General features: G+C 35.8%; 1 protein-coding gene across 1 annotated transcript in view; it reads right to left on the bottom strand.

The window, feature by feature from the left end:
• Positions 1 to 23396, bottom strand: part of LOC135299148 (uncharacterized) — a 475254-nt gene that overhangs the window by 264061 nt on the left and 187797 nt on the right. The window lies entirely within an intron of this gene.

Here is a 23396-nt window from a genome sequence, read left to right as displayed (position 1 = left end):
AGTTTTAAAAAGTGTCTCCTCATTTACCAGTTAACAGTATTTTTTATTCTTTATACACGTTTAAATTTTGTAACTGCAAAATACCATTTTCCTGCTTTCTAGCTGCTTTGACAGATAACATTTGCAAGAACTATGTATGTACTTGGCAAATACCAAGTTAAGCATTATAATTTCCTTCCTGTATATAATACAGATTGATTATTCCCAAATACACCTGACATTTTAAAATAAGTATTTTCTGCAAGTAGCAAAGAATCAAGCGGGAACACTCCAGATCGCACTTGAAATCCAAGCTCAGGCATTCATTCAATGGGTGACCTCAGGCAACAGATTTGACCTCTTTCTAGTTCAGTCAATTCAGCTGGCTAAGAGCAGGAAATCATTGAAAACCAGATGCTGCATCTGAAAGCAGATCTTCCCCAGGTAAATAAATTACGAGAGCCACAGGGATGGAGGAATATAGTGTTTCGTAAAATAAGAGTCAGGAAGGCATATGGATGCAAACTGGAACTAAGCCAGAGGTCTTCTAGCCTCAAGCTTTACTTTGATATCTGAAAAATAGCATTTTTAATGCTGCACAGATACTAAGATTTGCATGCTATAACTAGACTGCAAGACTAGATGATCTTTATTCAAATGTGCTCAGTTCATGGAGTCAAGGTGGGGCTTTTGTATTTTGCCAATATTATTGTTTAAAAACATCTGAAATATTAACACCAATGCCTGATTGCATTCTGCAATCAAGTAAGAGAACTGCCAAGATTCAGATTTCTAAGAACTTTGGCAACTGCTGTAAATGAAGTCTGTGGTAATTGTGGAATACTGGGAGAGTTTGGGTCCCCTTGTAAAGGGGAGAGTGGACACCTCTTCCTAGCATTTCTTCCTTTTCCCCTCCATGCAGGTCACATCAAACCATTTGAGGGTATGCTTGTGGCTGCCAGAGCTACAAGCAAAAATTCACGTGTTGCTTCTATTCTGAAACCTATCACACCCTGTCTCACCAACATAAAATGGAAAAGAAAGAGTAAAGGTGGAAAGGTTTGTATTTGGTTCACGTTCCCTACATCCAGTAGAATGGCTGCTATTGTTCATCCAGATCTCTTACCCTTTTTGGGGCAAATAACTGACATACTCACATAGTCAACTTTTGATCTGAACAACAGACAGACATAATTGAAAATATTCATGGAGATGACATAATCCTGCAGCTTGGTTAGATCACTAATAAAGGGGCTAGAGAAAAGAAGAATCTAATTTTAGAAGATAATAAAACATACAGTAAAGTTTCACAAAATTTGCAGTAACTGACAGCAGAGAAGGCTCTGTCTACAGCGACAATGCAGTAGGACATGGAAACTTCTCAACCCTCTTGACACTATTTACACCCCATTTTTCACAAAGATCAATCTACATTTACTAAAATCTGAAAGAATTTATATCTACCAGCAGCCTGGATATGAAGAATTTAAAGACTGGTTTATAGTTCTTAACTTTTACTGAAATGTAAGTAGTACATTTTACATTCTAAGCATTATACTTAATCCTATAAACATCTTAATGTGTTAGTGTTTGGTTTCTCTGACATTAAGCTGTTCTGGAAACAGTAATAAGTTAAAAGCCCACTGGTAATAAATGTAGACTTTTTAATAGATTATTTTGGTATAAAAATACTTAATAGATTCGTTTATTTATGCCTACTTAACAAAATAACAACAATTTGTAGCAGAACATTTATCTACGAGAGCTGAGAGAACAGACTTAGAAGGTAAATGAACAGCATGTGGGGAAAAAAATTGTTACAAATCAACCAAAAATCTTTTTTTATTTTTGAAAACAGAAATTTAAAACCAAAACAAGCTACATGTAATAGTTGCAACTTATGAACGCTACACAAACAGTGGCTGTGTTTTGTATAGCTACAACAGCTAAGCAGATATGCAGTTTTTCCATAGGAGTCATGAAACAGAGTGAGCCTAAGCAGTAAGACTCTGTTACATTTTTTTTTCTCCACATTAATCTCATGTTCAAAAACTATATACTTCTAAAAGTTATTTTTTGCTTTTATGATCCAATGTCTTGGTAATTGTATTATAGTTCAAATGCAAACATATCTGTTAAGAGTGTGTTTGTACACAGGCAGGCATACACACGTGTATTTTAAGTAAAAGAAAAATCAAGCAGTAAAGGTAATACTCTCACACTGAGATCTGGGTGCAGTATTGATTCTGACTCAAACTTACTAAGCCAATACCAAACAAATCCTCTGGTGTAGATTCATACCTTCAAATAAAATTCTGCTAAGTACTGGTCTAACTTTGCGCCTGGAATTCTAAATTCTCTATTAAGTATCTTCTCTCTGCCATTGCATGTATTACAGGAAGAAACACCAAAGGATACTAACCTCATTTGAAACTGCTGATACAAGGTTTACCATAAAATAATTCTGATCAATGTTGACTAGTAGAGAAAGGACAACCAAAAAGTTTGGGGAAAAAAAATCACCTCTCACTTGGCAGAAAAAAATGGAGGAGAAGAAAATGGAATTTCCTTTTTATCGTAAATAGATACAAAATGATAGAACTTTTCCTGTAATCAAGACTGCAGATAATACAAACCATTATCTCTCCATATTAGATAATCCAGTAATGCCATTAACTGTTTAGTTTTCCATTTAAATATCAGTTCTTGTACAGAAGGTCAATACAAGCTTTTAACATAACACTAGAAATAAATGACAAATTTAATATAGGCTTGCAGCATCCCACTTTCTGGAAGCACTTGATTTCCTAATCTCAATTAAGAAAAGGCTGCATGTCAGTGAAATGAGTGTTTTTACTATAGAACCCTTTGCAGCAAGGTCCAGAAATCAATTAGAATCATGAAGATGAATTTTTGTAGCATTTCTATGTAAGCATTAAGCACTCTAAAAGTCTCATGTCAGACATTCAGGCTTCATATAGAGTTTATAGAAACAGTGACCCTAAACTGGAATCCAAATAGTCAGTAAAAAAAAAAAAAGCATTGACTAAAAGAAAAAATAAAAAGGTAATAATATCACCTTTATTCTCTTATTTATCCTGGTTTGGTGTTACCACCCAGTTCCTGTCTCCACTCAGAGTCCCCAGCCTCATACTTGCTTCCATCTCCTATACTTTCAGAGATTAATAAAGGGTTATCATATGTCATTCTAGAAATAAGGGCAGTTCCTTTCTTTTCTGCACTGAGATCAAAACTTCATTTCTGTTAAAACCCATACTATCATTCCCCAGCAGAGCACTCTTCTTGCTAGGTTGGGAGCTTTTCCGGAAATATAAGACCTCACTAAATCTTTGATGGGAACAAGCCTGAATAAAGTTTATATAGCTGAAATACATGGGAGTGGTATTGCTTTTGTTTGTTAAAATGTAAAATGAGTTAATTCATTCTTCATGAACTAATTTTTCCTTAATTTTGCAGCTATATGGTCACAACATATCTCTGTTCATGTATTTAATAAACCTAAAAGCATAATCACACGATAAGCAGCTAATAGTTAAAAGGAGTCAAAAAAGCAAGCACAGGTTAATAAGGACTGTAAGTAATATAAGCTTTGATTTGCATTAAAATTTTCCAGTCTTTTTGAGACATACTAAGAAAGTAAAGCTGTGTGTTAGATGTGCTTTCTCACAAATAAACATGTGAAATTATCAATGAAGTTCCTATTAAGACTTTGTGCTTTCAGGGTTAGTCAATAACCAAGTTTCAGGATTATACTTTGGAGTTAAGTACATGCATTTCACCTTTTTTTGCGTAAATAATCACTTTTTGTTAATTTACTAGCACTCAGGGAAAAAAAATAGACAATTCCCTTTCTTTCTTTTTTTTCCTGATGTGTTCAAATCAATCATGAGAGAACCTTGTTCAAAGGCAAGCCACTGACTGAAGTCTCCTCTGGGCTGTACTGCCAGACACATTTGAAAATATGTCAGTAAGAACTCTAATTTGTCACTGAAGAATAATGATTGCAGGTACTTTTAAGTCCTGCAAGGTCTTTGAAACAGCTTTGCAATTTAGTGAATGGGATAAGATGTGCTGCCTTTCAATTACCACAGAACAAGTAGAACCTACATTGCAAGATCCAAACCCTAACTACATCTGTAGAGAGAAAAAGAGCCAAAACCAGTATTGTGGAAATAGTCAGGATGTGACAGCAGGGTCCTGTGAGCTGATACATAGCAGTGATATACAAGCAACCATCTCAGTGCTCTGCAAAGACAGCAACAGGCCAAAAGTCACAATCAGTATTTTTTTAAAAGCCAGTACATGTTAAATTTAGGCCCTCAGCAAGTAAAGAGGTCTATAGTCAGAACAGATTTTACAAAAAACTGTTGAATGGGAGCAGGGAAAAATTATAAAAAACAACCAAGGTCCAAAATGAAAAGAACGTTGTTTCACATTGCTAAGAAAAAAAAATCAAAGCTTAATTAAACAAATTAATAGTAGCAATAACAATCAAAAGCAACAACTGCCAGAACAATCACAGTGACTTAAGGATACTGTATGGTTTCAGAAAGTTATATCAAATCATATTCAAGAAATGAGTTAGGACTAGACAATAACAGACCATTAAGAGTAACGTCCAAAATTGTTTCAGTTACTTCCTAATGTCAACAAAACACTATTTGAACTATGTGAAATGACATTGCCTTAACACCCAGTTAACAGCTTGCATCATAAATTTAACACTATCTTTGTACCAGATAATTAGCGGCAATTGTAGGATCTGTATCAAGCTGCACATTAAGGTTGGCTTAAAACTATTTCTTATTAAGGAATGTGGGTCCATACATACAGCAGGTCATTTTTCAAGATAAAAAATGAACACACAATATACTTCTATTTAATATAATAAGCTGAAATACTGACAAAATTAATAACTCATCTACAAAAATATTATCCAGACTGTTCTGCACTTCTGCAATATGCCACATTCTGGTTCTGAAGAAAATCCAGATGCCATAGCTGCACACTCTAGTGAATTTCAAGACTGGTGGTTGGAAGAACATGGAAACAATTACTTTGGCTGTAGAATAATAAGAAAAGTCCAATTTGGATACCATGGAAAGTAGTACTTGGCCATGAAATCCACACAGACACAAATCTGCTCCCCAAAAATTATATATCATGATATTCACAAAAGAGCAAGGCTCTTAACCATTTCAGTTTTATTTTAGAATTGTGTAACATTTGCAAACAAGACAAAGTGTCAAGCCTTGATAACTGACAGGAAACTGATAGTTTTGAATCTCAGAAATGGAAAAATTTATTCCCATGCTATCACTCTCTGCAAAGTACTGCTGCAGCCAAAACACTGCTGAAACCAAACATCTGTGAAAGCCTGCAAACATAACACATGTATGAACTCTGGAAGAATGAGTACCCTTCAATCTTCCTCTGAATTCCTTCCTCAATGCAGGTACTTTTTAATTTAGTTATGGATATAGTACATCTCCTTTCCTCTGCACAATAGAAGAAGAAATGACAATTTTTTCAACAATGCCATCTGGGAAGAGAGCCAACCATCAATTAATAACTTCAATAACTATTTTAAACAATCAAACTGACTTTTCTGATTTACTACCTAATTTTCATATTTTCATTTTCCATCCAGGTCTAATAATCATGCTGACTTAACTGGCTAGAAGGATTAGATCATCTCTAATGATGGGTCTTACAGCTGAAACTTCCTATCTGCCCACCCTTAATCCTCATATATAAGAATAAAATTATATGGCAAAAAAGCGATTCAGACCCTGACTGAACTCTTTTGGGTCACAATTTCAACTATCTTCAAAATGTTATAGATTATCAACTGCCTGACATTCACCATACCATCAACTCTTAGCAACTTTTTCTTTTTAAAGACATTGAACAGACCATTTATGACCACTGGATTTAGGTAATTTTTTGAGGATTGATATTAAAAGACTTACAGTCAGACACATGACAAAAAGAAGCCATTCTATCCTATTTCCAATATAAATGAGATCATGCAGGCAACAGAAACAACACACAAAATCTTCCTCATGTACCAGGACCCTCAGACACCACAAAATTAACTCAGTTATTATGAAATCAGGAGCCTGACTCACAATTTTTTTGTTAATGCTTTCTAATCTACTAATTCATTTTAAGGTTTCATCAGTTTTAAAATCCAATCAAATGTCCTCCTCACATCCTAAGAACAATTACAGAAGTACCAAGCTTGGAAGGGGTAGCTGGAGATCATCTACTCACATCTGCTTTAAGACTGCCTGCTCACACCAAGATCAGCCACAACAGGCTGCTCAGGACTGTGTACAGTCCTGTTCTGAATATCTCCAAGGATGGAGACTACACCAGCTGGGCAACTTGCTCCACAGTTAAAGAAAAAAGAAAAAGTTTTCTTATTAAACTGGTATTCCAATTAGTGCCCATTGTCCTTTTACTTCTCACTGGATAAAGCTAAGGGGATTCTGATAGCATTTCCTTTATTTACCCCCATCAGGTATTTATACACTTTGGTGATATTCCCCTCTGAGCCATCTTCTTCCCAAGGAGTAAGACTGAGCAGCCTGTGGCTCCTCCTTCCCATGGTATACAGGAATGAAACAAATATTTTACAAATAAAGTCTGTATTTTAATTAGGAAGCTTATCCTTCTAAAATCTACAAGTAAAAAAAACCTAGCAAATTGTTAATAACATTTATGCAGATAAAGTTAATTTTATTAATAAACAACTGTAAAATCAACAGACATAAAATTAAAGTGGCACAGGTGTACTGATCAAGAGAGTCCAAACGCTGACATGAAATCCCACTTGAAGTCCGGCAAAGTTCAGGCCAATCTCAGGAGTAGGGCCTGCTCCTGTTACAGAAGACACTTAATCTGTCAATACCAAGGTTTAGCAAAGAATATATCCATTTTGAGATCTTGTTGAAACATAGACATGAAACACTGAGCAGTGAAAATCCTGACAGTTCTAGTCAGGATTGATTTATATGCTGGCCCAGCACATGAGCAGCAATTTCATAAATAGCATATCCTCCTTGTAGTGGGAAAACAGCAATGGCCACAAGTAAAATACTCCCAAGTACAGATCAAGCCAATTTGTTGTTTTCTAGTGGCATCCAAAATACCTGTTAGATCTACAGAAGACATTTAAGAACTTGTGTGTTTATACATATATTTTCAGTCTAGGCCAAGAAATAGAAATTACTCTGACATCTTGTAATATAGCTGCTAAGAAGCTACAGAACTGACTCAAAGCTGCATGAACCAGGGGGTACATTGGTACCTGACCTCTCCACAAGAAAGCATTTTTCCAAGGCAACAGAGTACAATCCTTCTGAATTCTTGTTTTACTCCTGTCAGGGCCTAGTCAGAACTGGAGAGGTCCAAGACCACCAGAAATCTATTTTTGTGCTCTTCTTTTCTCTCAAAACTGTAGCTACAAAGCTACTTCAGTGCACTATTTCAATAATTAGTTAACCTTTACTTCTGCAGGCTTATTTGGCAAAGATTGTCATCACAAAGCACATAGCTCACAACTACAAGAGGATTCTCAAAAGACTGCAGGAAAATATTGCCTACTACTGGAAACAGATTTTAATTAATGTCGTGGAGAACCCATCTGTTAAGAAGCAGTCCTTGTTTGTGTTTTATGCTCATTTTAGTTGGGACTCCAGGTAAAGCAGCATTCTTGTTTCCAGTGAGCAGGCATAAGAGGAATCCCTCTCATTTACTATGTATTACTGCTAATACATTTTTCAACATTAATCCTTTGAGCAAATGACACATTGATAGCCTGGGACACTTAATGGGATACATTAATTGCAAGTAGTATAAGAAAAGAGGATTACTAAAATGCATGCTGGAAACAGAAAATTAGATTAAAAATGGCATTTTTGTTAAAGTTCTCCAAGCTATTAAAAAATACAAGATGATTAGTCAAGGAGAAACTAGAAAGACCATAAATGAAAAATGCTGAGGGTCAAGGAGAACCAGGGAGAAGGGATTTATTGCTAAAAGTGGAAAAGAATAAAGCTAGAAACTAAACCCAAACTTAAAGAGAGAAGGGAATGGGGAATGGTAATGGGGATGGTACTTCTAATACTACAAATCTTTATTCTTCAGAAGAGAGAAAAGCAAAGCTAATGCTCAGATTCTGCAGATGTTTAAGCACATGAATGACTGTGTGGTTATAGCTAAATACTTTTTTAAAAATAAAGCCAAGCATACCAGATGTAAAGAAGCCACCACTATCTTCATCAGACAATGAGAAAGATTTTATTTGTCTTTGCACCATAAGAAGATTACTGCAATCTGTGTGTGCAAAACCAGGGGAATCAAATCAGAGTGGTGAGGCAACACTTACAGTGTAATCAGGACCAGAATAATGTAGCTCACAGTGTTAAAATTCGTAAGAAACTGTTCATAAGTGATCCACAAGGACAAATTTTACTACCAGGAAACAGACATTACAGAACATTAGGAAGAGATACAAGAAGAACAATCAAAAGCTAGTTTAAAAAGGTATATAAAACGCAGAAGGAAAATTTTACAGTGGACTCTACAACACTATAGAAAAAGAAATTACTATTAGAGCAACTAATCCAGATATTTTTAGAGCAAAAACTTCCAGGATGGTTTCCTAAACAAACCATTGATTTTCTGTCCTTGGCTATTCTAAAGTTAATATTAGACATTTTTGTAAGTAATATTACCAAGGACACACCAGGGAGAATGCAACTTCTGTGTAACCTGTTAGGAATTCAGACTAATCATTCTTTTTCTACAATCTATTCAGGGAAAAATGATCCCAGGTACATCAATACTCAAGGTGAAAAATGAGAAACCCACATGACTCACTTTATTTTTAGTAATTACAATCTGTGAACTGCCTCAAGAACTTCTCTCATTTCGTAGTTTTTTGGTACTGCAGTTAGAGCTGACAACACACCTCTCCCACCAAAAAAGTAGTCTTGAAAGTTTCTGTATCACAGCAGAGGTAAGAAAACACATTATACATAGAATTGCAACTGGAAGCACAGGAAAGGTAAAAAAGAGCCCAACAAGCTCTTGTCTCGCTGATCTTCCACTACTAGCTACCTATTGTAATGAGAAACAGCAAAAGGCAGAAAGTGCTTGGAGACAAGGACATACAGACATGACTGTGCTAACACGCATTCTGGTGCCATGGCATTGAAAATTCATGCAAGAATTCACTGATAAAAAGTGTGTATAAGTGTCTATATGTACACAACATACAGCAACCTTAGAAGTGGCATTAAGAAACATCCCTGTTTCTTCTGCCTTTTCACAGCTTTGTGAACCAGGGAAGACAGCAACACTGAGAGGAACATTTCCAATGCACAAACCAAAACAATTGAACTTCGAGCCTTCAGAACAATTTTGTCTCAAAAAGCATCACCCAAAACATGCCATAGTTGCTCTCCAGATCACATTTAGTTCCAAATGTACTTGTATCAGAGGGACATTTCATTTCTTGTGACAACTGCCAATCACAGTGTAATTGAGCTGTACCCAGAGCTACACTGTAGCCTACAGAGTAACACCAGTAACACCTAGACTATCCAGCTGTTTCACAGCAGGACTGATTACCTGCCTGAAGATCAGATGGGCTTGCTCATTTTTACTTGTTAATCCATGGCTGTCAGAGGAAAAGAATGTCAAGGAAAATCCTGCATGCAATGACTAGTAGGATTTACACAACAAAATCAAACATACATAACCAGTGCATTGTAGAATTATTGAGCTGAAAATTTGGACAAATACACATGCTTTCATCCCTGTAAAACATCTCTCAGAAAACAGTTAAAAATTAATTTTAAAATCTGAAAATTTCCATATATGTTGTATGAAGAAAATTGCTTACTGCAGTTTCTACTGGATTTCTGACAATATCTATCACCAAACCATAAAGTTAACGTAAGAAATTGAACATTTTTACATGGTTATAGTTAAGGTCTTCATCTACTCCGAGCAAAATTCATCTTTCAAATCACCATGGTTATCAGCCTATATCTCAATCTCTATAGAAGTAGAATGGAGCTAATTACTTAGGAAGAAGTTTTGCATTATATTGGATCAATATTGGAACAATTCTAGAAAGGATTTTATTACTTTGTACTGAAGAACTTAGATCACCCCCCTTAAAAAGGAGTTTGGATTTAAATCTATTGCAGCAAGTATAGAAGCTGAGGGTTGGGGAGGAAGGGTTTTCAGAACAAGTATGTTAAGTTCCCTTGAGGTTTGTTTAATTCTCTTAATACCTGAGACAGGAGGTAAGAAACATGGGAGTTAGCGATGAAAGACCTATGGAAATCAGTGAAGTACTTTGCTTTGTACCAGCTGAGAGCCTGACTTTCTGACCTCTCCTGGAACTTGTAGAAGACAGACCAAGTCTGCCCTGCAATGAACCCAAACATTCTCAGCAGATAAGTGGTATTTAAAATACTCAATTAAATTGAGATTTTACTAGCTCAAAAAAAAAATCTGTAAGAGACTAAATTGAGTGTAACATTTTCCTAATCTGAACAGATGAGGTGAAAGACAAGCAAGATGAGGTTTGCAGGGGAATCCCCTAAGCTACCTCAAGCCTCATTCTAACTGAACTGCAAACACTCAAGTTTCAGAAATCCCACTCCAGATTGTATAATTTAAACAATATGATATGTGACCCAGCAGGGACAAGCAGGAAATCATTTGGGAGAGGTTTTATTCCCTTTATGGGTTCAGTACTGTTGCACATACCAGGCAAAAAGTCTACACATCCTGGCTGCTTTATCCCAGTACGTGGAAATTTTAACAAAGTTTACATGTGGATCTATCAGTGCAACAACAAATGGTATCTGTTTATTCTGTCATAACATTTCTTGGTGAATTATGGACATTTCTCACCTGGTACATCTTTGACATACTCTGCTACACAGATCTGCACTACGTTTCTGTCATTAATATACTTTTTATTAAAGAAGAAAAATGACCTTCACTATTTCCTTGTTTTCTCTTGGATCATCTAGAGAAGTCACTGAAGAACAGGAAAAAATATAATAAAGTCTTTGTCAGGAAATTAAAGGTTGTGTAGGATACAGAGTATTCTAAAGGACTTGATTTTTATTTACAGAACAAATCTAAGCAACTCCATGGAACCTGAAGTCAGTTATTCATCCTCACTTTTAAGGCAGGAACAGTATTTCTCATTCAAGCATTGTATCTGCTGTTTTTAACCACAGGATACAGCTACTTTATAGCAAAACTGAAATATTATAACAGATTCATACCATAATAGGGGTTTAAAAAGCAAATGAGTACCACACCAATTTAATAACTAGATATATTTGAAACCCCAATAGCTAGGAAAAGAGAATTAGTATATATAAAACACAACATCCTTAGTCCTCAATTCTACAATCTTCCACACAGTTTGATACCCACATCCCACTGATTAATTTGCGACACAAGCACTTTATTGTATAATATACTGGTAAGAGCTATGCTATCAAGAAGGTCTATTGGAATCAAAGGCATTGTAAACTCACCTGCTGGTCTGACAACTGTGGTAGCAATCTTAGAAATAAAATACTTTCAATGGTATGTAAAATTTCATATTTCCCTATTAAATATTACTGTTAATCTAAAAAAAAAAAATCAGATTTACTGAAAGTAATTGGAAAACTAAACAATACAAAGAGAAAGACACAGGGCAAGGCCTGGCCTTTCTTGCTGTCTCAGTGCAGGCTTTCATCCCTGTTAGAAAAAAGATGCAGGCTTTTAAACTTAAAGTGGATTTTTTTCCCCCAGAAAGATAAAACAATTCTTTCAGCCAAAAAGAATTAGAAAATTCTAAGAAAACGAAATGCTTTCACTTCAGCTGAAATTCTTATATCTAAGATGCATTGGGAAAGATCAAGTTCAGGCTAGTTAAATATTAGCCAGAAGTTAAACTTTTTCATTCACTTTAAACCTAAATTCTGGTGCACTGATACTTCCTGAGGCCTCTCTAAAAGATTCAGAATAAACAAACTCCTTGTGAGCATTATGTTGCCTGGCTTTAAAGGATGTCATTGTTATAGAAGAAGCTGTATATTTGCACTTCCATCCATGACAAGCCTGGGATTCTGCACTTTAAATGTTAAATGGCAGTATAGGGCTACTTCTGGCATGGAATTATGATTATATCTTTTATTGAATTCCACATGCAAAGCAAATACAACCATTGCTCATAGATTCACAAGTGAGCATTCTGGTAAAAATTAAAGTCCAAGTGACAAAGTAACTCAAGCCTCTCCAAAACAAGTGCTTTTATTTCCCCATTAAATAAGAGTTATCAGGACTGCTTGCAAATTTTCTCATACTTTTTATCCCCGTGAACTCTAGTAACTTTCATCATTTTAAAGGAGAAGCAGCTTATCTTGATACCCATGTTATTATTCTCTCTCCCTCAGGTGGTCTTCACTTGCTTGCCTGCCTGTGCTCACTCAGAGACTTTTATGTGATAAGGATCCTCTTTCATCTCCAGCTGCCTCCTTGGGAGCCTAAGACATTCTTTTCTCTATGGAACCACCCTGGTAATTTTGTTCCCATTGATGGTACAACTACAGTCTCCTCAAGAAACTATGTGATTTTTCTCTTACTCAGACTTTGCACTGGGCTATATTTCATTTTATTATTTCAATAAATTCATATTGATCATAGGAGAATCAAAAGTGATTTATTTCTGTACAGCAATATTATCTCAGACACTGGTGTCTTATTGGTGTGAGTATTCATAGAGGCAAAAGGGACAGTGCGCACAGTGTAAGAATGTGTGCCTACGTTTTCCTTCTCAGACCATTCCATGCTCCAAGTGTCTTATTGGGTTTACTAAAACAAGCACTATGGAATTATTAACAATTAAATTAATAAAATTAATCCAGATTAAAAAAATTTTCCCAAATGTTTTACTTTTGGGTTTGTTGGTTTTGGGTTTGTTTTTTTTTTTTGGGGGGGGGGGGGGGAGCAGGGGTGGTGCAGTTTTTGGTAAGAATAACATTTAGGAAAACATTTTAACTGTGAGTCCTTTGTTCAGTTCTTGTCCCAAGAAAAATTCCACTTAGCACATACCTATTTATTTTCATTAAATTTGGTGCACTTCACGTTTTTTTCTTCACTCAAAATCTATACCCTTAATAACTGCTGTTCTATCACAGACTGAAAGCATAACTCTAAACAAAGATGAAAGTAGCCAGGCAGCTGCACAAAGACATAATGAGGAACCTCCATGTTTATTTTAAACCATGCAATTGATGCAGAAATGTACAAATCAGATGGGATCTTTATAATACCCTCACAACACTTTCAAAGTTAATTATCATCGCACTTATTTCAGATCATTCAGGAGATGGCATTTTCTCACTCTCTTAAAAAAATTTATGTTGGAGGCCACAGTTCAGTTTAACAATTCATTTGCAGATCCTTGGAACTGATGCCTGGCAAGACTTTTCAACTGTGGAGATTTTTAGTTCTTGTAAACAATTGCTGTATCTATTCAATTCAAACTACACTCTTATTTTCAGTCACCTCCAAAGAATTAACCATATCAAAAATGTGACAACTTGTATACCTGCTGATTTTAAATGTTATGCTTATGTTCATCTTTTTGTACATCTTTTCTAAAATTCCCTAAACTGCCTCTTGCACTGGAACTACCTTTAAAAACCTGGTCAGTGACATAAACACACTGTGACTAACTTGGAGTCTGTCTTCTGATGTGTTCTTGAAAAATACAAAATAACTCCACAGAGCACAGCAGAATTTACTTAGATTATATTGGCAATAAATAGAATTTCCCTATGGCCCTAAGATAATATTTTGTAGGAATTGAGAAAAATTCTTGTAAATAAAAGACAACCTCCAAAGAGTAACATGGTATTGTAAAAAGTCTACTCAGCTGTATAAAAAGAAAACATCAGACTTAAACCTATATAAAAGGTGATCTAGCGTCAATGAACTCTTGGTCTTTGCACAAATATCTATATTTTCTAATCATAAAGATGTTTATTTCCCTGCTGCTGCACAAAACTCTCAAAGAAAAGCTCACTATTTTCAATCAAAATGATGAAATCACAAACCGCAGCATCCTATCCAGCTCTGTCCTGTCCTTTCCCATTCAATATAGACAGACTCTATCCTGCCTTGTTTCACACCAGTGTCACTCTGTTTTTGCCACCTCTAGGACTGCAAGACTGCCATATTATAAGAAGTGACATTGGCTAGATCAGTAAAAAGAGAAAACTCTGTAATAGTTTTCTTCTGAATACTCACTCCTCCTCCTTTGTAATCCCTTCTGAATACTCACTCCTCCTAATTTGTAATCCCACAAATTTTTGGTTGGGAAAGAGAAAAGCTCAGTCAACAGGGAGACTCTTTAAGATGACAGATTTATCTTCCATATCACTAAATACAAAACAATTTTAGAAGGAACTTACATCTGCTAACGATAAAAGGTTTTGATATGACTGGCCCACTGTTCCCATAGGACAAAAAGCACTTTGAATAGTACATCAAGATTCCCTGCTACTTGAACCTACTTCAGATAATTGGATATTACAATTTTAAAGGGAGATATTGTCAAGGAACACAAGAATATGGTAAGATTTAATTACTCCCTTACAATATTTCAAATGTATTAAATGGGCTTTATAGGCTGGATCCAAAGATTACAATATTCTATGAAAAGACTCTTATTGACGTGAAAGGTGCTATGAAGAAATTATTCACTTACTTGAAAGTCTTTTTCTACTTGCAAAGCCATTCAGTAGACCTGTCACTTGCAAACTGTCAGTTCTGTGCAAGAAGCAGGAGTTCAGAATTAATATATTTTTATAAAATGCATAGTCACACAGGAAACAGACTTGTTTTCTGCCATAAAAGACACTCACAAAAGAGTTTTGATAACTTTGCAAGCCATTTGTCATGAATGTACCATGAAAGTGTGGCAGCAGGAAAAACAGATATTAATTAAGAAAGCAGACATACCTCTAATAGCCACAGTCAAAATTGAAAAATAAGAAATCTGCAAGTATGAGCAGTCAGGTTTTCTTTTTAAGTTTTGAAAGAAAAATAACCCCAAGAATCAGAATACTGCATTATCAAATGATGACTCTGCCACCAGACATTTTCATCTAAATAATCTTAGAATAATATTTTACTAAATTTGTAAGATATAATTGTCAAAATATCCTTCCCTACTCTAGGGAACGTACAACTCTGCACGTTGACCAAACTCCTTATTGATCTCAATGGAATAGCAGGATTCTATTGCATTATAGCAATGCTTTCATTGATTTTTCAATGTGCAGTATGCTTGATGCAGCCATAAGGTTTTTGTAAATTTGAAATTATTCAACAACTGAAAGAAACTGAAAATTATGAAGACACCCTGACAAGGTTTTTTGGTGAGCTCAAATTTTTCTCCCAGTGTCGGATAGTCTGATTATAACATTCAGCTGCAAGATCTTTTGATTCAAGTAAAAGCCTTATTTAATCTGCTACAAATGGAAAAGCTACTCCTTTATCCTTGTAGTCCATCTAGTACAGAATACTACATTTCACATTATCTTTGGAAATTTAAGTAAAAGCAAAGAGAAGCACTAAGAGAATTTTCTCACAGTGTATCAACAAATAGAGCATGTACACATAAACACCAGGTCTGTATATCTGCCAAGCAGATGTCATTTATGCACCAGAACCAGATCTGATTGTCAGGCATGGTGCCTTAAGGTTTCCTCCTTGCTTAAGAGGCTGTGAGGACTTCAAGATCACAGTTGCCCAAACTCCTACTGTGACAAACCTTGCAAAGAAGCAAGCACTCTTCTGCAACCACTGAAGGAAGCCAGGTCTCCCCAAATATGCCTCCAAGGATACCTGGAACTTGAGCTGAAAGCTAAATCACAGCAATAAGATTAAGGTGATACTGTTGTCCAAGAGTTACCTGAGGCCTAGGATGAGATAAACAAATATGAATAAAAGAAAAATGTGCACACAACTTGCCATCTGAAGTTCCTTTCAGCAGTTAGAACACATTATCGAAAACATCTTGATGTACTAGGCATATAAACATAGACCTGTAAAGCATTAACAGCTTTAAGTATGTCAAACTTCAGGCAAATGAGGTGCCAATATCTCACTAAGAACATTTCAAACATTGCATCATAAGATATTTTTAGACAATCTAATTTCAAATTTTATTCAGCTTACCCTTAGTGATTGTTCTTAAACACTCATCTGAGAAAAATTGCTCTGATTTAAGCATAAGCATTGTCAAGAAAGATACAACATATTTTATAGGAAAAAAGTGTAATATAAAATTAAACTCGATTTCTTTTCAGCTATCAAATAGCCCCACTGGTGTCAGTAAGATTATTCATCTGCTTAGACTGAAACAGATATCTTGTGCCCTACAGAAGTAGTGTATTAGTCACTGTCTCTTTTCTCCCAAGAATGAAGGAAATAGAAAATGTGCTGTAGTACAAAGTCAAAACAGGAGCAGATGTCATCTTTGACACAGCTTGACTTTGTTTTTTAGTCAAATACATTTTAGTTTGACTGTATGCTTCTAATGTTGAGTTTGTCTCAATCATTGAATTTGAAAGTACAAATTTTACACTGTTAAGAAAAGTAGGAGAGCAATATTTTAAAATCATGCTTTTAGAATACTCACTATAATTTTCAAATAAATACTGCAAGTTACAATTGCAGTAATACAAGTTCTCCTATTACCAGTTACGCCCAAGCAGGAACTCCCACTAAAGAGCAAATTGCTAGATTGTTGAAATATCTTCTGTGTGCTTCCTTTTAATAACTGAAATGTTTCCCAGTGCTCTTTTAACCAAACCTCTCAATGTTTTCTCATATCCACACATACAGATTACACTTACCACACTGGAAAGATCATGGAAAATAGTGAAGTAATAAGGACACTGAGATGAAGTCTTGAACTGCTCTCAAAATATTTTTAGCAATGATTTTAAAAGCATAGCAGATCGTTCTCATTAATACAGATAAGGATGTGAAGAATTTCATTTACTGTTTAAAAACATAAAATATCCCAAATCATACCACAATCAAATGAGGGGGAAATCTTTTATAGAAGTTATACAAAATGCACAAAAGAGGACTAGTTTCATATCAGCACCTGCCAAGTTGGACAGCTAAATGTTAGGCAAATAAAAGTTCCTCCAAGATAACAGAGGTATGGGCTTATAAGTCATAATTTTTAACACCACTCAGAAAAAGCTTTTTTAACTTGGGTTCTTTTTTCACTGTCCAAGAGAAGGCTGTACACTAGTTATCACTTGACACAATTATGTGAAGAAATAGATCTGTTACTGAGGGTACATGACATATTTTGCTTTTGTTGACAAGGATACAAAAACTAGTAATTGCAAGTTGGAGCTTACTGAGTTGAGCTGCAGGAAGTGCAAACTTTCCAAATAAATTGTGAAAAATTATTAAACACTGAAACATCTTACCTCATATGGTGCATTTGCTATTTTTAGAGAAGAATTTAAATTTTTTCTTCCACTAGGAGTTATACTTGGATCCAGCTTTCTTGGGGTAGCCTTTGGCCTGCTGCTTGGGCAAGGAAACTCAATTCCAATCACTGCCCTAATTTTCTTATGTCACTTTGGAAAACATACCATTCATTTTACCCAAAACAGTCATGACCTTATAAGTTGTTGAGACAATTACAATAAATATTTTATGAAGTCCCTACTAAGAAATGAGGGTAATTTCTGATCTCTCTCCTCTCCCAAAAATAACTTCTACAAAGCACTGCTGTGAGCATAACCTTTTCCCCATAACCATAAGCAACTGACTACAGCTTGAATAAGGATACTGAAGCTACTGAATGTCTGGAATGGTGTACAGAGCTTTCCTTCCTCTGATTAAATGGTGTTCCTGCTCATATATTAATATGCAAGTGAGAAGGAAGTAATCTTTTCTCTCTTGTACTATTTCAGTGTAGCAGTAAACAAAAAAAAAGGTGCCTTTGGCATTCCTTGGGCTCTCTCAAATACTAGACTTCAATAAGATGGGCATCCCTACCAACATCCCATCACTTCATTATGGATTGCACTACTTCTAGATCTAGACAGTTTATTAGCCCACCAGAGCCAGGGCTGGCATGAAATTAACAGGTTTTGCCTGTGAGCTTTTATCAAATATGGAATCATTCCTCCAACCAATCTAAGGTAAAGACATCTACATTGTTAAGGCTTGGCAGAGAGTCAGTTCCAGCACCCAAATGGGCTTGATATGTACCCTCAGAGGGGTACTCAGAAACTCCACTAATCAAGTCACATTACACCTTTTAATTCTTGGTAATTTAAGCACTTAATTTTTGATACTAAATCTCGGAATAGTTCTCCCCTTTTCCTCAGCATCCTCCCAGATCTGCTGCAATTGTTTTGTTTTCAAAACCATTCCTGCAACCACTAAATATCAGATGTTACTTTTGATAGCCTTGCAACAGAGTAGAGCAACGCTTCAAACCCAATGTCAAAGCATTTGTCAAGACAAAGTCCTTCTGCCCTGCTAGGCTGTCATGGGAACAAAATTCTTTTAAGGGTGGATTTGAATCAATGATTTTGTCACATGTCAACACAAAATCTCAACTAAAAAGCATCATGCTGATTTATATTACTGAGGAAGCAAACTCTTAGTGTGAAACTATAAATAACTTACTTATTAAAACTTCTGGCATAATTGACAGGAATTTGATTTTTTTATTGTCAGCCTCACAATAAGAAAATATCACTGCTAAAAAAGGAATCCCATTTGCAGCAGATGTAGGGAAGCCAGCTCATGTGCAGCACTACGACTATGAAAATCTCCATTTGCTCCTAGAAATGTGCACTAAAGTTGCAATGAAAATCAATGTGCTAAGATCAGCAAGGCAAAAGCATATTATTGTCCCTAGCAATGAATGCTGATGAATTACCAATGATATTCTGCTGCTAGGTCTCACCATTTCGTAAGAAACAAGCTGCAGCAGAAAAATGTAAACACTATTCTTGACACTGTTCAGATTTTCCCTGTTCTTTTTGTGCAATTTAAATTTCTACTACAGCAGCATTTGTAAAGCTTGTACTCCCATTATACTCCCACATCTGAAAAAATACTTTGGTTTCCCAAAGCAAAAGAGCAGATGTTGAATGGACTCAACAGGCTGACATGGTCTTCTAGAAATATCTTAGAACTGCTAAAGACCAATGGAAGACAAGCCCATAATACTGATTTATTAGAATACAGGTATAAATCTGAGCATCTGAAGCTACAAGTCTTCTCAACAGTTTAGACTTTTGTTAAGCATAAAATTTAAAGGGAAACAGTACATTCTTCCCATGTGTTCAAGTTCTAAAAACCCTTTAAAGAGATTTGGTTTGCTTTGCTTTTTGATTATAGCAAGTTTCCCTGGCAGGGGAAAGAAGCAAAGAAAAATTAGTCGTATGCTGCAGCCACAAGAATTAAACTTGGTTAGAGAAAAATTTCAAAGGCATAAATGCATCAGATATCGCACATATTTTGAAATTTCCCATTTTGACAGATACCCAACACTACTTCTAGTCCTAAAGACATGTAAACAGTTATTAAATTCTTCCTTTTAAAATCCAATTTAAAATCACTGTATACCACAAGCCACACTAAGGACACATCACAAATATCTGAATATACAAGAACGTCACACAGGTTTAAAATACCTTCATCTTATAAAAAACTTGGAGATGGTTAAAAAAAAAAAAAAAGGAAGTCCATCAGATACTGCATTTCTTCAGCTCATAGGGAAATTTACCCCTTTTCCTTTGTAGAATAGAGTAGAACTTGATTCTTCCTAGTCAGGTTGCAATAAACAAAATATCTAGAACCATGTTTTAATGGTTGGCATTGCATAATTGTTATAAGGTAGATTTTTGCTGACAGATATTTTTTCCTATGCTTTTGCACCTTCAGTATGAGTTTAGTCCCACGAGATTAAGTCCCAGGATTCAACTGTGCTGAGCCTGTTAGCCAAGCTGTTAATACTAGGCCTGTTATATCAGTGTATTCAATCAGTCCCCAAGACAGACATCAGGATGAACAGTACAACCTATGCAGGCTTACCTGGAGGCAGCCTATCTTGTCAAACAGCATAGCAAGGTCAGCCGAGCTCTATCAACGCCATTGCTACTCTCAGGACAGATTCAGACTGTACCTTGTGCTTGCAGTGTTACTTTTATTTTCTGAACTAACAGAAGTCCCTATGGATTCAATACAGAAGGATTATTATGTGTTTAAAAACATTGCTCAATGGAGGTTTGAATGGGCAGAATATTTAAGGTTCCTTCTGGCATTACTGGACTGAGAAAGGGCTATAGCATCATCCTACTCCAGAGTTCAAATGTACTACTCTGTCATTTTATATAGTGAGTTCACTTTATAAGTTTATACACAGCTGAACTCTTCTGTTCTTATCTTTAGCAGGTGGGTTGAAATGTACCATTTTGTGATTACGGTAATGATATACAGTTTTGTATTTAAATATTACCTAAGGAACAAAACTACAATGTACTTCTCTTTAGAATTTACAGTACTAAAAGCAGCAATGCTAGCACTCTTTGTGAGAGTTTCTGAGGGTTTTTTGCTGCTTTGCAATCATATAGTGATTTCTAAAAATCAAAACAAGTCATAGACTGTGCCTGGCTGAATCTACATTTTTACGCCAAAAAGAATACCTCAGGATCATCATAGTTACAGGAAGATATAATGCTTTTCACGATCTCTTTCCTATTTGTTTTCCCACCAAAAAAAAAAAAGGCAAAAAAAGCTTTTTCTATCACTTGAAAATGTGCAATTGTAGTTTTCATACAATTTTTTTCACTCCTATATTCCTTCTTTCACTTCCCCCTAAACACCAGGTATCCCCAAACTCTTTTCTTCCTACTTTGGAATCCCAGTGATGAATTCCACCAAGATGAGTATCCATGGTGTTGAGTTCCTCTGAGTCATTTTCCTGGCTGCTGAGACTAAATTTATACCTGGCACTTCAGCATTTAGCTAAGAAGGATTCTGACAATGCAACCTAAATTAGAAAGCAGCATGCTGCAGACTGAATAAAGGGTGTCATTAAAGATGAATCCCTCTCTGTCTCTTTAAATCCTTGAGAAAACGTTGGGGAAAAAGGGAAAAAGAAGTGACCTCAGTAAAGAAAACATCACATCATTTTGGATCCTGTGACCTGCAAGTGAAAAGGTATGGCAAGACAAGTTTCACTACAATCACATTACTAAGATCAGTTGTTGCAAATCAGTTTCTTGAAACTTGTGTTTCCTAAATTCCCCATGCTTCCTTTTCATTTTAGGCATGAAAAACATCTCTTCTTAAGCAAATATTTCAGAGGACTTAAATAGCTTTGTGTTTCCAAGGTAAATAGGTAATTCCAGTGTAAATTTAGGCTGACAAATACATAAAAAACCAGTAATGCTAGAGGTAATGAAGATGATGGTACATGGCAGTGCTACAGAGAAGGATATTCAAAACCATTCAGCTCAGTCCCAGCCCAGAACTATCCACTTCCTTGCAATTTTGATGAAGCAAGGGAATGCCACTTACAAATGGTTTTCTCAAAAGAACCACATGATGGAAATGAAGGTTAATTAGATTACAGCTTTAATTATCACACAATAATGTGAAGGTAATCAGTTTTTTCTCACTCACTGTTCCTTGCTTAAGGGATGCTGTCAGTCATAGCCACATCTCAGGTTCCAGCTGAGATCACATGGCTACAACATAAAAGAGATAAAGAACAAAAAAAAGAAATTCCATCTGAACCAAGAACATTACATTCAAAACCTTAATAAATCAGAAGCAAAAAAGTGAATGTTAGGAAGACTTTTGAAGAAATACACACTTCTTTCCATGCAGTATCTAGAGTGAAAGTTTGAGGAACCTCACTTAAGACAAATCCAGTAGAATTCAACGTGGTTATGATGGAGACAAAAATCAATCCTATTTCTCTAGAGCATAAACTGTGTTTGATTTCCCTGGTTTCTTTTTACTATTTTTTCTCAAAAAATTACTCATTTGAAAAGAATGGCATTACATTATTTGACAGCTTCTGTCCAGCCACACAAAGACTGAGACCCAAAGCTTTCCCTCCACCACAAACATTGGCTGAGCCTTACCCAATAAATCTCAGAGACACTACCCAAACATAGCCAATGCTGCTGCTGCAGCCTGCACTTACCCTTTGATTGGCCTCCCCACAGGCTGAACATTAGAGAAGCCCCAAACACTGCCAAAATGAAACATTCATCCAGATAACTTCACTGTGAAGAAACTTTCCATCTGCGTGATTGTTGATGGATAGCTTGTACATGGCTCAGCAATTGTTAGGAAAAGGTTTGGTACAAAGTCTAAGGGTCCCAGGGTCACAGCAGTGAACACACAGACCTGCTTTGAGCAGGGCTGGCTGCTACCCATCACTCCTTGCCAAGAATAGCTCCTTCCCAACTCTGATTTCTGACTGCCTGACATCCTGTGTCCCCAGACAGGCCTGTGAAAACCATCACCAGGGCATTAAAATAGACAGCTTTATTTTAATGTGAAAGTAAATCTGTAGTGGAGGGGAGGCAACTTGCATAACACCCACTCAGTCAGTTCTAATGTCAAGAACTCCAAATTCAAGAGCATAGTTTAGCTCAAGTATTCACAGCAGCATAATGCTTGTTTACCAGAGTCTAACAGCATTAAGTTGATTGTAACTCAGACTGCTGGTGTGCATTGAACAGCAAGCACAAAGTTTGAAAGTAACTAGCATGCAGAATTAACTATAAATATTTTACAGTAATAAAGTCGGTTACTCCCCTTATTTCTGGAGTCATATGCTACACTAGTTTTAATAGCTTTATCTTCCATTGACATCAATAGCTCCCAGAAGAGAAAAAGAAAGGACTACAAAAAATTACAATTTTTAAAACTGCAAGAAAAGTTCATTCAGATGTATAGGCAAACATGTCCCACATTTGTTCTCAACACCACCACTAAAGACAATCCTTATTGCAGTAGACTTTCACTGCAATTGAATTTTTCTTGTATACAAAACAACTTAAAACATCTGGGATACAATTGTATAAATGCAGATATCTCTCATTTCTAGAATTAAGATAGGCAAGGATAAGAAAAAGTGCTATTGTCACATTTTTTTGCTTCAAGGCAAACCTAAAAAAAAATATAATGTGTTCTGATCAAGCAATTTTTCCATTTCATGTCCCTGAAATCATGATGTAGACCTATACCGTGGTGATGAATGCCTTTTAGATAGCAGGGTAAGT

Source organism: Passer domesticus, chromosome 4, assembly GCF_036417665.1.
Source record: "Passer domesticus isolate bPasDom1 chromosome 4, bPasDom1.hap1, whole genome shotgun sequence".
Lineage (NCBI taxonomy): Eukaryota > Metazoa > Chordata > Aves > Passeriformes > Passeridae > Passer > Passer domesticus.
Note: the sequence above shows the minus strand (reverse complement) of the source record. Positions and strands in the feature narration are given on the sequence as shown.